We start from the raw sequence: 17,598 nt of genomic DNA on the forward strand, positions 1-17,598 counted from the left end.
AAACCCCAAAACCTTGGTATTTATAGGGAAATGAACTCTAGTGTTCTTCCCAAACCCCAAAACAAGCCCGCATGCATGCACAGCCAGCCAGCACGCAATACTTCGATGGTGCTTGGTGCCTGGTGCTGGGCGCTGCTAGGCGACTCACACGCACACTCACGCACACATCCACTATGCATGCGCTTCCAGCCTGCAAAAGGCCAGCCAGCACGCAATGCATTAGTGCTGCTTGGTGCATGGTGTTGGGCACTGCTTTGCAAGGCACAGTACGCATGGTGCGTAGCTATGCCTGGCACTGCTAGCGCGCATGGTGCGTGGCTACAATAGCTAGGCACTAGCACGCCATCAAGAATGCTATGGTTGTGATGCTTGCGAGCAGTGATAGGCCATTCATTGCGCCAACGCCTAGCATGCTAGCAAGGCCTAGCCTTGCGATGGTTAGGCGCATGGCATGCTAGCACACACGCAAGGTTGCGATGCTTGTATGGGCGTAGCACGCCTAGCATGCTAGGCTTGCGGCTACCATTGCGATGCACATGCTAGCCAGGGATAACCTAGCCCTCGTATGGCTAGGCCAATGCGAGGCTACGGCCTAACTCGAACTTGTATCTTGATTGATTTCACGTCTAGTCGAATTCTAAATTCGACTCGACTTGGGACGCTCGAAGCTCGATATCCAACGTCTTTGTTCATAAAACTCTGACGACTCATCAAATCCTTTGGATTGATTCGTCCTCTTGGATCGGTCGTTTGACTAGGTTGACCTGAAGGATACAGTCAAGATTAAGTTGTAATGTTAATTGTACATTAATATTACTAATCGGAAGCGGCCTCCACCTAGGCATTCCGATCACTTGACCTTAGTGAAGAATTAGCTTTCTAATAATTCTGAACCCTCTGTCAGAATAATACACTTGTTGGAAGGACACCATTCCTTTCAATCTCCCACTTGTCCTTTCTTGAGCTTGCTCTCAAGGATCTGCCTGTGGGTTTCGAACCTTTCAGTTCGAGCCTGGTCTTGAAATATATTCTGATGTTCAGAAAATATCTCAAAAGTCGTCTCCTTTTCAAAGAAAGTCTTTTGAAGGTCCGGAGACATAGTGGCAAAAATGATGCACTTGACATCCCGATTGGCACTTTGCCATCGGTTAAGGGCAGCCTGGGTGACCTCCTCATTGGGAGTGTCGGGAATTTCCTCATAAACAACGTATTCCTTTTGTTCTTGCATGAGAATAATACGCAAATTCCTTCAACATGCAATAATTACCCTCGTAAAACATACATTTAATTACCTTCAACATGCAATAATTAATCAAGGTTAAAAGATTTAAAAAATTTCGTCAAAATCAAAAAAACCCTCGTAGAACATATTTTTGGGTGGATTTTGGCGTCTAGACAATCCTGAAAGGGTCAGAAACAATTTACTACATCGATTTCAACCACACATCACAATTTTTGAGGCAAAATCTTGGTTCGTCAGCCAAATTAGTAACAAATACGAGATTAAAATTAATTAAAGCGAGCTTCTAATCCACTTAGAAAGCATAACCCGAAATTTAAATCCATTTTAAATCACCTTAATTAATTATTAATCACAATAATTAAAGTGACCGCGGCTCCGATACTGTTGTCGGGTTTCGTAATGTCCGACTCTACGCGGAAGAGAAACCCGCTCAAGACCCTTGCCACGTGCTTCGCTCGAATCCCGAGCTCTTACTTCAAAACTTGAACCCCGCAAATGCGAAGGTCTCCGACGGCTCGTACCCACAAACCCCGACCTGAACGGTCCAAGTTCCGAAGGTTAGTCGGGACCTGACCAATAAAAACTAAAGTTGTACGAACTTAAGGTTTTCTCACTTTTCAAAGGAGAAACCTTTTTAGTTCCACTCTAGTGTTCTTCCCAAACCCCAAAACCTTGGTATTTATAGGGAAATGAACTTTAATTTCCCATTCACATTCAATGTGGGAGATTTGCAATTTTCCCTTTCTATTTTAATTTACGAATGGCACATAAAGGATAAGAGATTAGGTGAGGACCATTTCCAAGGGGGGGGGGACCATAGCCTTGCTCCCAAAGGAAAAGCTCTAAACCTTGGTCCCCACAAGCAAAACCGGCTCTCCCATCAAAGTGGCTGTCTTGCAGCCTACCTTGGCTGCCAAGGCTGCCAGCTGGCGCCTAGCACCAAGGTTGGGCAACCTGGCCAGCCAACCAGCACACACGCACAGAACCCGCATGCATGTGCAGCCAGCCAGCATAAGGCCAGCAAGCACGCAATGCTTCGCTGCTACATGGTGCCTAGTGTTAGGCGCTGCTATGCGAGGCACATGCACACACACGTACATATCCAGCAAAAGGCCAGCCACCACGCAATGCCTCGCTGCTGCTTGGTGCGTGGTGTTGGGCGCTGCTATGCGAGGCACAACACGCATGGTACGTTGCAATGCCTGGCGTAGCTAGCAAGCATGGTGCATGGCTGCGATAGCTAGGCACCAGCACGCCAGCAAGCATGCAATGGCTGCGATGCTTGCGAGCAGTGCTAGGCCATGCATTGCGCCAGCGCCTAGCATACTAGCAAGGCCTAGCCTTGTGACGGCTGGGCGCATGGCATGCTAGCACACATGCAAGGCTGCGATGCTTTTGGTGGCTAGCTAGCATGAATGGGCCTAGCACGCCTAGCATGCTAGGTTTGCGGCTAGCATTGCGATGCACATGCTAGCTCGAGATAGCCTAGCCCTCGTATGGCTAGGCCAATGCGAGGCTATGACCTAACTCGAACTTGTAACTTGATTGATTTTACGTCTCGTCGAATTCTAAATTCGACTCGACTTGCGACGCTCGGTCTCGACGATCTAGGCTCGATATCTGACGTCTTTGTTCGTAAAACTCTGACAACTCATCAAATCCTTCGGATTGATTCGTCGTCTTAGATCGGTCGTTCGATTGGGTTCGACCCAAAGGGTTGAGTCAAGATTAAGATGTAATATTAATTTTACATTAATATTACAAATCATAAGCGGCTTCCACCTAGGCATTCCGATCACTTGACTTTACTTAAGAATTAGCTTTTAATAATTATGAACCCTCTATTAGAATAATACACTTGTTGGAAGGACACCATTCCTTTCATGGCTACCTTGGTGCCTAAGGCGGGCTGCTCACCTTGTGCCACTTGTTGTTTGATGACTAACTTTGCCATTTTAATTTAATTTAGAATTAAATTAATTCTTTCTTTTGGAATTTTACCAATTATCCCACATTGAAAGATGATGGGAAATCTTGGGGGCATTTCCAATCATTAGGTATTAAGATTTTCACTTGAGTTGGTGGACTCTAAGGGATCTCCAAAAGCGAGAAAACCTTAGTTCGTAAACTCTAAGTTATTTTTTTTGTCTAACCCCGTCTAAGCTACGGGGTAGGGACCGCATGTGGTTCCCTTGGCGAGGGTGTGAAACGTTGGAGGTTTCGCACGTGCGGAGCTTGAAGCTTTCAAGTCTGAGCTCATTGAGTGAGCGAAGGATGCGTCTAGGGTGAGTTTCTTTCTCTCTCTCTTCTCTTTATGTGTTCGTATTTTGTTTATTTTCATACTTTTGTTTTATTGTAATTATTATGCATGCAATTCGGTTATTAGGTCTTGTTTCCGCGCGGTGTCGGACATCGCAAAACCCAACAACGGTATAAGAGCCTCTTGCATTTATTTTTTACAACTAAAAATTAATCTGGGTGATTTAAATGTATTTAAATTTCTGGTTTTGCATCCTAATTAGATTAGGAGCTCATTTTTAATTAGATTAAAATCGTATTTATTCTATTTTTGGCCTAGAAATCTCGATTTTGACTCAAATATAGTTAATTTTAGGTGAATCGACGTTCTAAATCATTCTTTACTCACATAATATTAAAAAATGACCTTCCAAAAGCCAAAATCATACTTGTGCTTGTAATATATTGTTCTTCATATTAGAAGATTACAATATTCAAATGTGCATATGTAAGTGTTGGATAAATCGTTCCATTTGAAGATTGTTATTTATTCAACTATTTTGTCAAATCTCAGTATTAACTTATGTCGGTTAAATTAATTGTGAGAATAGCCCTTAATTTTTGAAATATCAAGTTGAGCCAAATATAATTTGGATAATGGTTCTTGAGTTAATTTTGGTTTCTATACTAAAATTGAATTTAATTAAGTTAGACTTGTTTTATTTTCTATATTGCTCAGTATTAGTTCTAAAACCAATTTAGAGTTGATTTTTATGTCACAGGAAAATTCGGAATAAAATCTGGACGCACAACAATGGCAAAATCAAATCCGCTGCTTCGAGCACCCAGGCTCAGCTAGCAGGGCTCTTGCGGCAACCCACATGTTGTTGCCGAGCCAAGGTTTGTGCGAGTGTGTGCAAGGGAGTATGTGTGTGGCTGTGAGCATAAGTGTGTGCAAGGAGGGCTAGCAGGCTGGGCGGGTGACTGCGCGCCACGCGGCCAGCAACGGATGCTGCTAGGACACCCACGGGAGCACCTAACAAGTGCTGCTAGGCTAGGGGCGAGCACTCGCACCATGCCGCAAGGCCAGGCGCTGCTGGGCAGCTGTTGTAGCTAGCAGTGGCGAGCACCAAGGCATCCTTGTTGCGTAGGCCTCGTGCGTGAGGCCGGCCTTGCGAGCCATGCTTGGTGCCTAGCCAATCCCCTAGGCCTTTTGGCTCGAGGCTAGGCACTTGGCATCGGTTTTGCAACTTTTTGTTTTAATTAAAACGAGGCTAGGCCTCGGTTTTTTCCGGGCACTTACAAAAATTTTTGGCAAAATTTTGGGTTAACCGGCTTAATTAATTTTAATTGGATTAATTTTAGTTAAGATGGATGTGGAATTTAGTGGGAGTTTCATTAATCGTTTTGAGATATTATTATTGCGTTAATTTACATAATTGGATAATTACTTGACTAGTTTTAATTAGGCGCGTTAATTAGATTAAGTACCTAAGTTAGTTACTAGTTTTGCGCTCGTTTTGGATTATTGCTTGAATAATTTGTAAAATGCATGGGCCATTCACTTTAGAAGTGAATGGATGAATGGAATAGATGCTCTAATGCAGGTTTTACAAAATGGCAACTAGTGGGGCCCAACTAGGTTAGTAAATACGGATTGCGTTCCGTTTTGTATTTTTGTAAAGCTAAATACGAACTACGTGCCGTTAAGGATTTTTGTACTTAAATTATTTAGATTAGTCCTAGCTTTTCTAGTAGTTGCATAATTGGTTGTGAAGTCTCGAAGACGATGTTTCTACGAAGACGAAACCAAGAAGATGCAATGAAGGCCCTAGAAGATTTGAAGATTCAAGTTTCAAGGGGTCATGCTAGTTACCATATGCATCTCTATTTATGCCTTATATATTTTGCTTATATATAATCGTGATATTAGATGCATGCTTAGGATTTTGAATGTTGAATGATTAGTTTAGTTCACTTAAATCAACCAACATAGAAACCCTAAGTCCCTATATTTATTGAGTTAAAATTTACCATTCCAAAATGACACTTACCGAACTAATGAGAATAACAATGGGCTATGCTAAAGCAAGGCATTAATACTTTCTTAGGGACGTAAGGATACTAGGTATATGCGTTAGTTTTGGTTAAACTCAACGATATCAGTAACGAGTCCTTAGATGTCGTGGCAATGGAGATAAACGTCACGAAAGCATTAGATGCGACGTTTTATCGAACCAAGAATAGCTTAGAGCTATTAGTAATTAGATTACTTACCTTAAAATATCAAGTGTTAAGCCAAGACAAAGCATGCTTAATCACTTTTTGATTTTTGGGGTCTTGGAATCTGTTCATTCTTGCCAAAAATAGACAATTTTATATGTGTGTGTAAAACGCTTAATAAGATTTGAAATTTCCATGTTTGCTTTAAATTTATTTCTTATTTATGAATGGTTTTTCATTGCAAATTCTTTCATTTGTTGTAAAATTTCTACAATTAACAACAACAGCATGTGCCCCGAACTCCCTGACAAGTTAGCTTTTAGCTTAACCTTGGTCAACTTCATTGAATGGGAGGAGGAACTCCGAAAAACTCTACAGAATTGTTCCATGGATTACATGTTGGATACTCCCATTCCAAGCTTCTACTCGAAGGGAATCATGACTGAGGAACTCATGATGCATGGTCTTCCGATTACAAGAAAGTCTTACCACTAATGGCTAATTCCATCCCAAAAGAATGGAAGGAAATGTTCTCCTCCTATTTTCTGAACATGTTCCTCCAAGCCTTTGAGGACATTGTCAATGTGAGAGTCACCAAGAATCTCAATGGCAACTAAGACAGACTTGTGTTAACGTGACTAGGTCACTCTCAAACATGAAGATAAAGCCACCGGAAGAGGGTTTCCTTTCCAAGGAGAGGTACCGACTTTGGTCTAGGGTCTACAATACCAAATTGAGACCCGATATGTCCCTTTAACCTCATCTGCTTAGAATGACTAGGTTGTTCAAGCATATAGAGCTTCTTGGAATCCCATTAGAGTATGAGATGGCAGGTCATATCTTGCTTGCCTCAGTCCACTCAAGGTATGATGCACTTAGGATGCATATTGCTGCTGGGAAGGAGTCACACTAATTGAAAGAGGTGGTACAAGTGCTTCGCAAGGCCAAATCTTATGGAGCAACCAAGATGCCCTTGAGAGTAAAGAAGAAGATGTTCAAGAACAAAGAGAATATGCGATGCTTCTATTATGGTTGTCAAGGCTACTACAACATGAAATGTAAGATCTTCCGAGAAGATGAGGAAAAGAGGAATGTTCTATCTACCTCAGATATCTTAATTAGCACTTGTGTATAAGTAATTCATAGGTATTAGATACCATGTATGACTCACTTTATGCTCCTATTTCAGGGACCAAGTGAGAGGCTTCACAAGTGAATGTGCGAGTACAACCAGATGATGAAAATGGTCCTTTTGTTGTGTTTATAAGCACAATGTTTGTCTTTTGGCTTGTAATAGAACTTATTCTCATTTTATTATGTTTTGCTTACCATCGAACATACTTTTATTTATGGTGTTGGACGCCGTCTTGTTTTGATCACAAGACTATAACAATGGTTGTTTTAAATGTCTTCTTTATATGTGCTTTAGGGTTTTTTGGATGTCCTGGGGGAGAGTTACAATACCAAGACTGACCTCTGGACGCCTGTACATGCAAAACAACGGAGACTCCTGTGGGTGGGAGTTCCACCTCGGATGATCAAGTTAGAACGTGTTCGGATGTTAAAAAGTGCGGAATGTAAAGGGGATCAGGCTCCTCTTAGGAGAGAAGTGATCATCTGGTTTTCTGAGATAACCTCGAAATCCGAGCCTTAGTTCTCAGGTAGTGCCATTAAAGCTGGAGTTAATGCTCAGCAATTAATGTACACCTGTGTTTTGTAATTTCTAAAAGATGTTCCTTAGATGGAACATCTCCCTTTTATAGGGTCTTGAAATGTGTGCCCAGTACTAGGTTTTCAGAAACCTACGACTGAGCTGGGCTTACCTAGGTAGTTGGGCCATTAAAGGCCACTTTCCTAGCTGGCAATCTGACTGCAACGTGTTGTGGCCTGATTGGTCCACCTTAAACCTTTCACGAGGTGACACGTGGGGGGCTCTAGTTGGTCCACGTGGATGACACGTGGTAGAGCTCCATTGGTCCATGTGGCGGGCAAAAATCCCATCATCATTTGCCCCTCACAGGGGTGACGTGGCTTGCCACGTGGCGCTTGTGACAGGTGTCACGCTCTGCTTGGCTAACGGTTTTTTTATTTTTTTTTTACTGACCCTTGAAATTCTCCCCCTATAAATAGGGGGTTTCCAAATCATTTGGACATTCTAGAACTTTTTTCAGACATAATTTTTTACCTTAGCTCTAACATTTTGAACAACTTTCGATTGCTTTTGGACGGCCTGCTCAAACAGCCGCCCGATTTTCAAGAACTTCCGGTCTTCTTTTTTTAAAGGTAACCTCCTGCTTTCTTTTGCATTTTCTATTTGTTTTCTTTTTTCGAAAACGGTATTCTAAAAGTACACGGCACGACCTAGGTTAGTGATCAGCCGGTCACCGGGGAGAGCTGAATCTAGAACTAGAAGTGTCGACCGACACTTGCTGGACTGCCCTTTGCAAACTACCCCAAGTCCGACTGTCTGTGTGTCTGTGCAGGACACCATGGCCTAAACAAAAAAGATCTCAAGGGTAACAAATTCAGACGGCTCCTCCTTTTACGCTCCTGTTAGCGAGATTTCAAACGTGCCGCCTAGTGCCCCAAGTGAAAGGAATGGTGACCTTCCAACAAGTGTATTATTCTAATAGAGGGTTCAGAATTATTACAAAACTAATTCTTCAGTAAGATCAAGTGATCGGAATGCCTAGGTGGAGGCCGCTTCCGATCAGTAATATTAAGATACATACGTCTTACGAATACAACCGATCTGAGACGACGAACAACCGATCTGAGACGACGAACTAACCCGAAGGATTTAATGAGTCAATGGAGTTTTACGAATACATACGTCGGATATCGAGCCTAGGGCGTCGAGACCGAGCGTCGCAAAATCACAAGCAACAAGTACGAGCATAGCCGTAGCTAGGCTGGGCTAGGCTAGCTCATCGCAAGCCTAAGAGCACCATGGTGTGCTAGGCACGCCATGCGTGCTAGGTGCACTAAGCTGCCCATCGCAGCACAGCAGCGTGCGTAAATAGGTGCCTAGGCACTATCGCAACACTATCGCACCAAGCACAACACCCTTGTGCGTGTGTGTGTGCGTAGGCACTATCGCACCAAGCATAGCACCCTTATGCGTGTGTGTGTACGTAGGCACCATCGCAGCAGCAGCCTCGCACATCAGCACCATGCTCGGCCATGTGTGCGTGTGCGTGTGCTTATGCCTTGGGCCAACGCAAGCCATCGCATCATCACAGCACAAGCTTCGCATGCTTGTGCGTGTGGCTGGCAAGGCGATGCCCAGCATGTGTGGCTCACTAGCAGCACGCATGCTGGAAAGTGCGAAGGGGGCATTACGTGTGCGTATGCGATGGCGAGAGGCAAGGGCCAGCGCTAGCAGCGCCTAGCACTAGCACTAGCACGCAGTAGCAGCACAAGCATCGCCCAGCACAACACGCATATGCTGGCTGGGGTGATGCGGGGATTGCTAGCTGGTGCTAGCTGGCATCACTAGCTGGCTGCCAGCACAACAACCCTCCTAGGCTGGTTTTGTGAGGGTGGGGACCAAGGGTTTGGAGCATGTCTTTGGGAGCATGGCAATGGTTCCCCCAAGGTTCATGGTCCTCACCTAACTCTCTCTCTCTCCCCTTGACACTTGTTGCATTGTGATTGATCTGATTATTAATTAATTATCAAAATTATTCATTCTCCCACATTGGTTGGGAAATGAAGATCAAGGGTTCATTTCCCTATAAATACCAAAGTTTGGGTATTTGGGAAAAAAACAATCTTGAGTGGAATTAAAAGGCAACTCTTGATTTGAGTAAACCTTGATTCGTAAAACTCATAGTTTTATATGTCCGGGTCTCGACTAACCTTCGAGACTTAGGACGCTCGGATTGGGTTCGAGGGTACGATCCCGTTGGAGACCTCGTATTTTCGGGGTTCAAGTAAGAGCTCATAGTTGAGTGAAGCACGCGTCAAAGGTATAATCTTTTATCCTTAATTATGTTTTAATTATGTTTTGCTTGTTAATTGCATTTATTATGGGGGCGGATCTTGGCGGGTTTCTTTCCGCGTAGTGTGGGTCACTACGAAACCCAACAGCGGTATCGGAGCCACGCTCCTTTTAATATTTGCAATTATTGACTAATTAAGGTGTTTCAAAGTGAGAATTAATTTCTTGTTTTGCTTTTCTAACTAGATTAGAAGCTCGTTTTAATTATTTTAAAACTCGTATTTTTTATCGATTTGACTGTCGAACCCAGATATTGGCTCAAAAAAAGTGATTTTTGGGTGGAATCGACATTTTGAAACAGATTCAACCCTCTTTGAGAGCTGTCCAGAAGCCAAATTTGAACCAGAAACCCAAGTTTTTGGGGTTTTTTCGTTTTTCAACGAAAATTTTAAATCTTTTTAAGCCTTGATTAATGCAAGCATTACAAGGTTAGATTAAATGCATTATTGCATCCCTAATCTACTGCAACTTTAAGTATCCTTAAGCATAATTATGGAGTTTTAATTAGTGCTTGAATTGATATGCTATTTTTCACACAAACTTGATTTTTCACAATTATGCAAATAAATTGCATCAATGTGTGAATGTTTGATGTGAATGTGTAATTTTAGGTTCCCAAGTATGTTAAAGTTCTAATCTTTAAAGGTTTAAATGATTGGAACTCTAACCCTAAATTCCATATTGAACAAAGTTTGGATTTTTCATTTTGGTTCATTAAAATCCATGAAGTTCAAATACTTGTGAGTAAATTTTTGATTAATCTTCATATTAGAAGATGTAATCTTGGTATTTTACACAAGTATGAAAGTTGGAAAATTTTATCATTAGATGGTTAATTTATTTTTCCAACCCCCATTTCTCAAATCCATTTTTAATTTGCATATTGGCTAAATTAATTATGGACATAGCTACTTCAATTGTAAGCATAAAGGAAGACCTAAATTATTTCAAAAATAAATTTTGGATGATTTAGGCTTGTGCACCGTTAAAATTGAATTTAATTAAGTTGGACTTATTTTATTTTCAATTTTGCCCTTAAATTAATTATAAAATAAATTTAGATTAATTTTATGTCACACGTAAATCAAGATTAAAATCCCGAGTAATGGCACGCAAATCAAGGAAAAAACACCCAAGCGCCACCAAGGCTAGTCGGGTTGCCTAGCAGCCCACATGTGGTTGTGTATGGTGCGCACAAGGGTGTGCCTTGAGGGGCTGTTGTGTGGCAGTGGGAGTTGCGTGCTGCCGTAGTGCTAGGTGCATGGCAGGGCTGCTGGAGTTACTTGTGCGTGCTGCTGGGCAGCGAGGCAATAAGCCCCAGCCAGCCTGCCACACGCTGCCAAGCACCATCTAGCAAGCTAGCATGCGTAGCGGGCTACTAGTGCTGGCTAGCGCAGCATGCTATGCTAGGCGTGGATGCTGGCACACAGCACAGCAAGCGCAGCACATGGCTGCCTAGCAGCCATGGTGCGCACCAACCAAACAATTGTGTGGGCTAGTTTGCTTGATTTTGAGCTATGTAATTTTTACGAAAATTTTGTCGTTTTAAATTATTTATGTAATTATTTTTTACCGGGTTAGACCTCGATTTTTCCGGCTTTTGCAAAATTTTTTATTTTGACAAATTATGGGTTATGCCGACTTAATTAATCGGATTAATTAAGTATGGATGCGGAATTTAGTGGGAGCTTAGTTGATTACTTGAGCAATTTGCTTTTAGAAATAATGGATTAAACAACTTTGACTAGTTTTTAATTAGGCACGTTAATCGGATTAACCACCTAAGTTAGTTACTAGTTTTGCGTGTTTAATTGTGTATTTCGTAGAATGCATGGGCCATTCACAAATAGTGAATGGGTGAATGGAAGATGTTTTCAAAACAGGTTATTGAAAATGGCAACTAGTGGGGCCCGACTAGGATAGAAAATACGGACTGTGATCCGTCATGTATTTTTGTAAACCTAAATACGGTCTGCGAACCATTAAGTATTTTTGTACTTTAGATTAATCTTAGTCGTACTAGCTAGTTATTTTATTTTGGCCAAGATGTCTCAAGACGGCGTTTCGATGAAGACGAGCCAAGATGAAGACCCATGGAAATTGAAGATTTCAAGGGGTCATGCTAGTTGCTAAATGCATCAATTTATGCTTTATATATATTATTGTTATATATGAATGTTAGATGCATGTAGGATTTCATATGTTGCGACGATTAGTTAAGTTCACTTAAATCAAACCAACATAGAAACCCTAGGTCCCTTAAAAATATTGAGCTAAAATTTGCCATTCCAAGAACAACACTTACCGAACTAATGCGCGTATGTGATGGGCTACGCCAAAGCGAGGCATCACTACTTCCCTAGGAATGTAAGGTATACTAGGTATACAAGTTTTCTTGGTTAATCTCAACGATATCAGTAAGGAGTCCTTAGATGTCGTGGAAAAAGTGATAAAATGTCAAGGATGCATTAGATGCGACATTTTTTAAAACCGAGAGTAGCTTGGAGCTATTAGCAATTGGATTGCTTACCTTAAGATATTTAATGATTAAGACAAGCCAAAGCATGCTTAACCATTTCTTGATCTTTGGGATCTCGGAATCATTTTATTCTCGCCCATACGGGAAAATTTATTAATGCGTGGATAAAATGCTCAATAAGATTGAAAATATGCATGAACGCTTTTAAATTTCAACTTATTGATTTATGAATGGTTTTTCATTTCAAATTCTTTCAATTGTAGAACAATATCTGCAAGTAACTCAAACAACAACCAAATGTGCCCGAAACTCCCCAAAAAGTTGGCCTTTTCCTTTAACTTGGTCAACTTCAAGGAATGGGAGGAGGAACTCAGGAGAACTCTCCGGAATTGTTCCTTGGAGTATATACTCTTGATACTCCCATTCCTAGCTTCTTTGCCAAAGGGATCATGACCGATGAGGCTCATGAAGAATGGTCTTCCAATTGCAAAAAGGTCTCACGACTTATGGAAAATTCCATCCCGGAAGATTGGAAGGAAACCCTTTCTTCCTACCTTCCGGACATGTTCCTCAAAGCACTTAAGGACGTTGTCACTGTAAGAGTTACCAAGAGTGACAATGGAAACTTTGATGGACTCGTGTTTGACTTGACTAGGTCACTCTCAAACATGAGGATAAAGCCACCAAACGTGGGATGTCTTGCTAAGGAAAGGCGTCGGCTTTGGACCAAGTTCTACAATGCCAAATTGAGACCCGACATGCCCCTCCGACCTCATGTGCTTGGAATGACTAGGCTCTTCAAACACATGCAGCTTCTCGGAATCTCATTGGAGGATGAGATGGCGGGGCATATCTTGCTTGCTTCCCTCCACTCGGGCTATGATGCACTTAGAGTGCATATAGCTGAAGGAAAGGAGACACGCTCCTTAATGGAGGTGGTGCAACTACTCAGCTGAGCCACCGCATGTGGAATGACCGAGAGGCCCTTAAGAGCAAGGAGAAGAGAGTTCAAGAAGGTTAAGTCAAATATGTGTTTCTCCTATTGTGGTGGGCAAGACCACTACAAAAGAGAATGCAAGCTCTTTAAGGAAGAAGAGGAGAGGAATGGAGCATCTGCCTCAGGTATCTTCCTAAAAACTTGTGAATTAAGCTTATCATAGGTATTAGATACCAAGTATGACTCACTTTATGTTTCCTTTTCAGGGACCAAGTGAGAAGCTTATCAAGTGTTGGTGCATGGACAAGAAGACGACAAAGATGGTTTTTTCGGTCGTGCTTGCATGCACTATTTTGTCTATGACATGTAATTAAACTAATCTTAGTTTTCCATCATGCTTTTGAACATAATATGATCTATGGTTTTGGACACCTAGTTATTTTGCATGTAAGACTTTGACAATAGTTGTTTCAAAATTGTCTTGCAAATATATGTTCAATGGAAATTGCATGTTTTTACATAGACAAAAGTTGATACCACTAACTAAGACATCTAAGAATTCAACTTCGTTAACAAACATTAGTAGATATGACTATATCTACTTAATGTCGAATAAATCTGAATCCTTTGACAAATTCAAAGAATTTCAGAAAGAAGTTGAAAATCAACTTGGCAAGAAAATTAAAGCACTTCGATCAGATTGAGGTGGCGAATATTTGAGCCATGAATTCGACGATCACTTGAAAGAAAATGGTATTCTTTCAGATTTGACACCTCCCGGAACTCCTCAATGGAACGGAGTATCCGAACGGAGAAATCGAACCTTTTTAGACATGGTTCGATCAATGATGGGTCTTAGTGAACTTCCTATCTCTTTCTGGATACATGCGCTACAAACCGCGACACTAACACTAAACCGAGCTCCATCTAAAGCTGTTGAAAAGAATCCATATGAATTATGGACTAAGAAACCTCCTAGGTTGTCTTTCCTCAAGATTTGGGGATGCGAAGCATATGTCAAGAGATTAATTTCGGACAAACTTTAGCCCAAATCAGATAAGTGTTTCTTTGTGGGATATCCAAAAGAAACCAAATGGTATTACTTCTACAATAAATCCGAGAACAAAGTGTTTGTTGCTCGTGATGGTGTCTTTTTGGAGAAGGAACACCTTTCCAAAATGACAAGTGGGAGGAAAATCGAACTTGACGAAGTTCGAGAGGACGAGCAACAATGTCAACCTGATAAAACTGACAATCTAAGTGCTTTGGAAGCAGCTGGGAAGATTGGTCAGAATCAAACAGACAATGTAAATGCTCAACCTATTACCCTTCTTAGGTCGTAACGGCAAAGATCTCAACTAGACAGATACCTTGGTATTGTCTTAACCGATGATCAAGACATCCTAGTTATGGATGGAGATGAGCCAGCGACATACAAGCAAGCTATGACGAGCCCCGACTCTGCTAAATGACAAGAAGACATGAAATTCGAGATGGACTCCATGTTAGAAAATCAAGTCTGGGACTTGGTGAATTTGTCCGAGGGTTACAGACCCATTGGTTGCAAATGGATCTTCGAATTGAAGACATATAAGGATGGAAATGTATCGATATACAAGGCTAGACTGGTGGCAAAAGGTTATAGACTTGTCCTCGGGATTGACTATGATGAAACCTTTTCACCGGTTGCAATGCTAAAGTCTGTCCGGATTATTCTAGCGATTGCTGGATATTACGATTATGAAATATGGAAGATGGATGTCAAAATCGCCTTCCTAAATGGGATTTTGGAAGAAACTGTGTACATGACACAGGCAAAAGGTTTTTTCGATCCGAGCAACGCTGGAAAGGTTTGCAAGCTTAAGAAGTCCATTTATGGACTAAAGCAAGCCAACAGGAGTTGGAATCTGCGATTTGATGAAGCCATCAGTAACTTTGGTTTTATTAAGAATCCAGATGAATCTTGTGTATACAAGACAGTCAGTGGGAGTGACATCTCATTCCTAGTCCTATATGTCGACGACATACTGCTTATTGGAAACAGCACAAAATTACTAGAGTCTGTAAAGGGTTGGTTGGGAAAGTGCTTTTCAATAAAGGACTTAGGAGAGGCACAGTACATATTGGGCATCAAGATCTACAGGGATAGATCTTAGAGGATGATTGGATTGAACCAGAGTACTTACATTGATAAAGTACTGGCACGATTCAACATGGAGAATTCCAAGAGAGGGCATCTACCCATGTCCCATGGCGTAACTCTCAGCAAGAAATAATGTCCACAGACACCTGTTGAGCGAGATAGAATGGATCAAATTCCATATGCTTCGATATTTGGGTCGATCATGTATGCCATGATATGTACCAGGCCAGATGTCTCGTATGCCTTGAGTGCTACGAGCCCATACCAATCAAACCCAGGAGAGGCGCATTGGACTGCGACCAAGAATATCCTGAAGTACCTGAAAAGGAATAAGGATAAATTCCTGGTTTATGGTGGCCATAAAGACCTGGTTGTTGAAGGTTTCACCAACGCTAGCTTCCAGACTGACAGAGACGACTTCAAGTCACAGTCAGGGTACATATTTTTCCTAAATGGAGGAGCATTTAGCTGGAAGAGTGCCAAGTAGAGCACAACTGCAGACTCTACAATTGAAGCCGAATACTTGGCTGCTTCGGAAGCTGCTAAGGAGGTTGTTTGGATTTGCAAGTTCATCAGTGAACTTGGTGTTGTACCCTCCATCAAGGGTCCGATAGATCTCTACTGTGACAACAATGGAGCTATCTCTTAGGCCTGGGAGCCAAGAGAGCACCTGAAGGTCAAACACGTCGAAAGGCGATTTCACATGATAAGGGAATGGAAATCCGAAGGTGAAATCAGAATTTGCAAGATTGGCACTGATGAAAATGTGGCTGATCCTTTAACTAAACCTTTGCCTCAAGTGAAACACAACAAGCACATTGAGGCAATGGGAATCAAGCACATTGGAGACAGAATTTGAAATTCCCTGTACATGTGTTTTAATTAAACTAGTTGTTTTAATGTAAGACATTGTATTGAAACCATTTATTAATGGAGTAATTAATTTTTGTGCAAAATTATCATTCACTCCATTGCTATTTAATTGTGGTTTAGAATCAAATAATGAGTCCATTCGATTTATGGAAATATTCAAAACAAGGTATCAAGACCATGGCTTGGATAAAGAAACACCTGTTAAGTGAACATTGAATATTTAAATTGAAAATTATCCCTAATCGAGGTCATCTAACTGATCGACAACTGATGACCACCAGAGATTAGTGTGTAGTATGATTTACAGCACCATTTCTTGTGCTGCAAGGACATGATGGTCATAAATCAATTACACAGGTGTCAATTTGGAACTGCACTGGATTGACCTATGAGAGTACTTTATGAGATTCAAAATTGTCATAAGTACATTTCTCATTATAGCTATCGGAACTCGTTTCCTCGACCATGAGTATTGTGAAGTTTTCTTGTTTCAGAACTAGTCTCTTTGATGTTGCCTAACGTCTGTCGTAACTGGGGATCATAACGGGAACACTCGGGAGATTAGGTCCTCTTAGTAAGAGAAACTTACAGTACAAGACCAGGAATGTCCCCCTATCAAAAATAGGGAATATGTCTTTGTTGTTTACAAGGCCGCTCGATGAGCGAGACTGTGAAAATGCATGGCCGTGCTCAAATGGATTTTAGAAATCATCTACTTATTGACAGTCGAACTCAGAGATCGAGAAACACTTCTGAACGTAATAAGGATGACGATGAATCTTACCTTATAGTTCACGAAGAGACATTAAGCGATATAGGAAATGGGCTATACACTATGTGCACACTTGTCCGGAAGGACAAGTCGGAAATTGAAAGGAATGGTGTCGTTCCAACAAGTGTATTATTCTGATAGAGGGTTCAGAATTATTACAGAGCTAATTCTTCAGTAAGATCAAGTGATTGGAATGCCTAGGTGGAGGCCACTTCCGATTAGTAATATTAAGGTACAATTGATATTACAGCTTAATCTTAACTGAACCCTTCAGGTCGAACCCAATCGAAAAACCGATCCGAGACGAGGAATTAATCCGAACGATTTAATGAGTCGACAGAGTTTTACGAATATAGACGTCGGATATCGAGCCTAGGGCGTCAAGACCGAGTGTCGCAAAATCACAAGAAACAAGTACGAGTATAGCCGTAGCTAGGCTAGACAAGCTCATCGCAGGCCTAGGCGCACCATGTGTGTGCTAGGCGCGCCATGCGTGGTAGGTGCACTAGGCTGCCCATCACAGCACCACCTGCGTGTGTGCGTGCCTTTGCATGGCACTGCAGCACAGCAGCGTGCGTGCATGGGTGCCTAGGCACTATCGCAGCACTATCGCACCAAGCACAACACCCTTGTGCGTGGGTGTGTGCGTATGCACTATCGCAGCACTATCGCACCAAGCACAGCACC

Source organism: Chenopodium quinoa, unplaced genomic scaffold (genome assembly GCF_001683475.1).
Source record: "Chenopodium quinoa cultivar QQ74 unplaced genomic scaffold, ASM168347v1, whole genome shotgun sequence".
NCBI lineage: Eukaryota > Viridiplantae > Streptophyta > Magnoliopsida > Caryophyllales > Amaranthaceae > Chenopodium > Chenopodium quinoa.